This window comes from Hevea brasiliensis, chromosome 6 (assembly GCF_030052815.1).
Source record: "Hevea brasiliensis isolate MT/VB/25A 57/8 chromosome 6, ASM3005281v1, whole genome shotgun sequence".
In the NCBI taxonomy this organism is placed as follows: domain Eukaryota; kingdom Viridiplantae; phylum Streptophyta; class Magnoliopsida; order Malpighiales; family Euphorbiaceae; genus Hevea; species Hevea brasiliensis.
In genome coordinates this window covers 84,572,968-84,579,236 of record NC_079498.1, presented here as the reverse complement: position 1 = coordinate 84,579,236, position 6,269 = coordinate 84,572,968, and the positions used below count along the sequence as shown (strand labels likewise).

Below are 6,269 nucleotides of genomic sequence, written 5' to 3'. Positions count from 1 at the left end.
AAAGGGTAATGATTTGGCTAACAAAGAAAATGTATAACAGAAACAAAACATGAGAACAATCAAATTATTAAAAAGATCAAGATACACAAATATTTTTTTTTTCATTTTTTTAAAATCAAATGGGAGGAAGAACTTTACAATAATCAACAATTGCTAGCACACAAATTTGAAACTCTTTGAAGGACAAAATAAATAACATTGAATTTTGAATTACAGTTGTCCCTTTTTAATTTACCCCTGAAGTAATTTCTCTATGTACTTAGATGGTAAATTATTTTTCATAACATGAAATGATTGCTAGCAAAATTTACTTTAGTTACTTCTTCCATTTAATTATTTATATTTTTTTTTATACTGTATCTATTTCTTAAACAATTATTCTCATGAAGGGTAGGTAGGTGTTTGAGTTTATGGCTAGGTAATGATATAGGTAATGATTTGGCTAATAAAGAAAATGTATAACGGAAACAAAATATGAGAACAATCAAATTATTAAAAAGATCAAGATACATAAATATTTTTTTTTTCATTTTTTTAAATCAAATAGGAGGAAGAACTTTATAATAATCAATAATTGTTAGCACACAAATTTGAAACTCTTTGAAGGACTAAATAAATAACATTGAATTTTGAATTGCAGTTGTCCCTTTTTAATTTACCCTCGAACTCCTTTCTTTGTGTACTTGGATGGTCAATTATTTTTCATAACATGAAATGATTGTTAGCAAAATTTACTTTAGTTACTTCTCTCATTTAATTATATATATATATATATATATATATATATATATATATATATATATATATATATATATATATATATATATATATTACTTAAACAATTATTCTCATGAAGGGTAGGTAAGTGTTTGAGTTTATGGCTAGGTAATGATATAGGTACTAAAGAAATAAAGGGTATAAATGAAAGCTCAAATTGGTTTCAAATGGAAATTTAAAGTGAGATTGATTAAGGTTAAAAATGTAGGTTTAAAATCCAAAGAATGCCTAGATCATTTCTTTTTTCAAGTGCATGCTAGGATTTTAGCTCGAAAGGTCTAGAAGGCTTGCTCCAGGATTGGAGAGACAAAATTAGCTACTTTTTACCCTAGAGTTTTTCTCTAAGTACTCTGACTCAATGCAATTGTTTGGATGACCCTTGGCTAAGAAAATATAAACCTAGGTAAGAATCTTATAATCTTGCACCTATCTAAAATGTTCAATACTTCAAACCCATCTAGAGGAAAGCTCAATTGCTTTTCAAAATGATTCTCAATCTTCTAAGAATTAGGTCAAAATATATTTTATGCTATGCATGTTCCTAAAATGAATGCAAAAATTAAATAAAATTATATTTAATCTATATGACAACTATATGCATGTGTGTATATATTTACATGGTATAGCTGTATGTGAACTATATATGAATGAATGAAATGCAAAAAATGAATGAAAATGCTCAAAAAGGTCAAAAATTTTGTAAAAATTTTTCCCTTACCCCCAAACTCAAATAAGGCATTATTCTCAATGTCTAAAATGAATGCAAAGATGGACAAACAGAGAATAAACCAATCAGTTCATATAGTATGTACAATTGGGAGTTAAAGCTAAATAAGAACAATTAATTCAAAATTAAGCTCAAAAAAATATGAACCATGTAGCTCAAAGAAAATATGTGCAAAAGTATCCCAATTATATCAAATTAAATAGAAGTGAGTGAGGTGAAAGAATGAAAAGTGAATCGGGAAATTTTAGATTTTGAGTTTTAGGTGAATATGTGTGTTGATTAAGTAGTATAAGGCATGTTGAAGTAAAGGTAAATTGGCATGCCCTGTGCTGAATGCTGATAAACTTACATTGGGCACCAGCATGGGGCATGTCATGTCCCGTGAAAATTTCGGTGGGTTTCAAAAATTTTATAATTTTAAGCAATTCAAATAGCTCACATGACAACATAACCTTTAGTATGAGGCATGTCATACTCAATGCTATTAGACCTGATATAAAACTCAAGATTTCACCCTAAAAGCCCAAAATTCTAAAAATACTCTACCAAAGAACAACCAAATCAGTATGAACTATTTCCCAAAGCACTTCAAAATAGATCTCAACCATAGTTCACACCTCAGAACACAAAAGTTTAACTCAACATCATGTATTGTCAACTCATATGCTCATACCATTGAAGCATATTTAATATATTCAATAAAATTCAAGAAAGTACTATTCACATTAATAAATTGCAGCGACTTAATTTTTAACAAATATTTGACATCAAAGCAACAAAAAATAATACCCTGGCACTTCAAATTGAATTTCCACAAAATTAACATTTCAAAACACACATATCAAATATGTTTTCTCGTTCCATCAAAGTATATTGAATCTAATAGCAATTTGGCATGAAAAAATACTGTTCACAATAGATAAAAGTGCAGAATACTTCCCCAAATAGCAGTTATCCTTCTTTTTTTTTTTTTTGGCAGCATATTACAAACACCATATTGTGGCAATCATCCCTACAAGATTAGCAAGCTTAAAATAAATTGAATTGGCCAAACTAACACATATAAACATAGTAAAACATTGAAATAAGCTAAAATTAAATCCAAACATGTTAAACATCATTGCACACTCCTAGAGCAAAATTTAATCATTATCATATGTCGCTCTCAACTAAATTTTCTGATTTCACTCTAGCTCAAGTAGCACATCATCAAGGCAAAGAATTTACTATTCATAGCAGATATAAATGTAACAATTCACTCTTTTAATAGACAAATGACAATCAAAATAGCCATAATCAAATTTCAAGCATTGTAAATTAAAGCACAATTATTTTCCACCTCCCAAGACATAATAATTAAGCTTAATTCAAGCCTTTCACCGTGAAAATTTAACTATTTTCTGAATGACACAAAATGCATTAGCAAAGAAGTAAAATGTTCAAAATTTACTATTTATAGTAGACATTAAGTTCATAATTCTCCCATTCAAACCTTTAAAGAAAAATTGGAGCTCTCTTGCCTTTCAAATCAACATGCCTCAAGCACCAAATTGCTCCATTTATCCTTCAAGAATAACATGCTAAATATAAAGTTCATTGAATAGAATTAGCACAAAAACAAAGCTAAAATACTGAAATGAGCTATATTTTTAACTTCATCATGCTAAATTTCATTTCTCACTCTAATAACATAATTTAATCCTCATCAATCTCTCTAAATCAAATTTCCCTCATTTCATCAACATTTAAGCAAACAACACATCAAGATTTCATGAATTTACTATTTATGAACAAATTAAAAGAAACACAAAGAACTTCCCTAAATCAATAATATAGCTTTCTTTGCAATAATTCCTAAAACACCTAATCATTGCATTTCACCTACAAACCAAAAATTAGACAAATATCAAAATTAAGTTGTAAGGGATGAAATAAGAAAAATAAAATTAACAAGCTACTAAAAATAAACTTGGGTTGCCTACCAAGAAACACTAATTTAAGGTCATTAGTCTAACCCCTTTTTAGTTCATGGTGGTTGGAATTGGAAAGTGTTGCCTCCCTTCTCAACAGGTGCTACAATAAATTTATACTTCAAAATTTTCCCATTGACTATGAAAGCACCTGTTGCTTTGTTTAGAATCCCAACCACACCTTGCAGATTACTCTTACAAACTTTAAATGAACCTTCTACCTCAAGTTGTTTAGATGGAGCCTTGAGTTTTACTCTTAGAGTTTCATTCTCATTAAAAGAAGATGGCAAAGGAGACTTTTTCTTTTGCACTTTATGCTGATTGCACTAAGAATGAAGAGTAATTTGACTTCCCTCTAACTTAATATCTTCCATTCTAGCATCATTTTCTATAACATCTACCCTATAGTAAGAATATACCACAGCTGATTCCTTGGAATCTTGGAATAAATTGAATTCTATTTCCTCTTCTCCTAACTTTAACTTCAATTTTCCATTCTTCACATCTATATTAGCTGTTGCAATAGCTAAAAATGATCTTCCAAGTATGATGGGTGCTCTTACATCCTCCTTTATCTTTAAAACCACAAAATCCACAGGAATAAAAAATTTCTCAATCTTCAATGGCACATTCTGCAAAATTCCCATTAGATATTTGATAGATCTATTAGCCAACTGCAAAGAAATGGTAGTGGGCTTCAAATCTCCTAGCTTCAACTTTTCACATATGGATAGTGGCATCAAATTTACACTAGCTTCAAGATTGCACAACGATTTTTTAATACTTGTCTCTCCAATGTGACATGGAATAGAGAAACTTTCAGGATCTTTAAGCTTAGGGGGAAGCTTATTCTGCAATATAGCACTGCATTTTTTAGTAAGTGCAATAGTTTCATAATCCTCCAATCTTTTCTTATTTGACAAGATTTCCTTTAGAAACTTAGCATATAAAGGCATTTGAGAGATTGCATCAGTGAATGGAATATTGATGTGTAACTTCTTCAAAACTTTCAAAAATTTTCCAAACTGCTTATCTAGCATTACCTTCTAAAACCTCTTAGGATAAGGCAATGGTGGCTTGTATGGTGGTGGAGGCATATACTTTTCCTCTACTTCTGTCTCAACTTCTTTCTCCTCACCTACCTCCTTGCCAACTTTTACATTGGTTGAAACAAATTCACCCTTGCCGTCTTTATTCTTATCATCTACTTTCACTTCATCATTCTTTTCTTCCCCCACAACTTTTCCACTCCTTAAAATGACTGCATTACATTGTCCCTAGGGTTCTCTGGTTTCCTTGGAAGTTTACCCTTATACTTTACTAGAAGAACTAGCTTGTTGGGCTATCTGATTTTTTAGCATCTTATTATGAGTAGTAAGTCGATCTATCCTTGAAGTTAATTGTTGTACTATTTCACCTTGCTTTTGTTGAGCAAATAGGAAATTCTCCATCACATACTTCAAAACTGAATCTTGGTCTAAAGACTAAACTGGTGGTTATGGAATAGGTGCATTTTGATTTCTTTGTGGTGGAAATCTAGGTGGTACCCTCTTTTGCTAAAAATTCTGTTGTTGTTGAAAATTAAAAAGTCATTGATAATTCTGTTGTTGTTGCCCTTGTCGGCCTCCCTAAGAAAAATTAGGGTGGTTCCTCCATGCTTAATTATATGTGGTAGAAAAAGGATTACTAACTGGCCTCTTATTATAATTCCCAACAAAATTGACTTGCTTATTTCCAAACTCTTACCTATAGGAAGGAAAATCATTGACACAATTCACATTTCCTGCACCAACATCTTTTGTATGACTAGATCCTCCAATTAAAGCATCAACCTTCATGCTTAACTTATCCATTTTTCTTATCAAAGCATCAAATTTGGCATTGAACATACTCATGGCATCTAACTTATAAATGCCAGCTGATGGCTTCCTCACTTCATTTCTTTCATAGCTCTATTGATAATTATTGTAAGCAATGTTATCCAATGCTGAACAAGCTTCATATTCTGGTTTCTCCATAAGATCACTTCCAGAAGATGCATCAATTATACTTCTAATAGCTGGAGAAACACCATTGAAGAAATGCTAAACTAGCATCCATTTAGGGATTCCATGATGTGGGCATCTCCTTTGAAGATCCTTGTATCTCTCGCATGCTTCATAGAGACTCTCATCATCCCTTGGTTTGAAAGAAGTTAATTTATTCCTCAATTTTGCAGTTTTGCTAGGAGGAAAGTATTGAGCCAAGAGGGCTTGTGACAAATCACCCCAAGTAGTTATAGACCTTAGAGGTAATGAATGCAACCATTCCCTAGCATGATCCTTCAAAGAAAAAGGAAATAATCTCAAACGGATGGTATCATCTGACACTCCATTTATCTTCAGCGTGTCGCTAATCTAAAGAAAATGTGCAAGGTGCACATGTGGACTCTCAATAGGACCTCCTCTAAACTGTGCTCATTGAACCATTTGACAAAGTGAGGGCTTCAAATCAAAGTTGTTTGCTTCCACTCTAGGCCTTGTAATACTTGGTTAAAGATCACCAAAACTAGGAAAATCATGATCCTTAACTGATATGTTGTTGTTATTTCCCATAGCTTCAATCTCTTATTATTCTTGATATTGCTCTTATTGCCTTTGAATTCTAATTTTGGCTTTTCTTCTTTTTGATTCTGCTCTCAAAGCCTTAGATGTCTTCTCAATTTTAGGATTAAAAATTAGATCAATTTTCTCACTTCTTATTCTTCTCATATGAAAGATAAGTACCTCAAAAGCCAAACAAATAAAATTTGAAAG

General features: G+C 31.2%; 1 non-coding gene across 1 annotated transcript; it reads left to right on the top strand.

The window, feature by feature from the left end:
• Positions 1–5,580: 5,580 nt before the first annotated feature.
• On the top strand, positions 5,581–5,687 carry LOC131181071 (small nucleolar RNA R71). The gene has a single exon (XR_009149698.1). It is a non-coding gene; the product is annotated as a small nucleolar RNA R71 (small nucleolar RNA).
• The last annotated feature ends 582 nt before the right edge of the window (positions 5,688–6,269 follow it).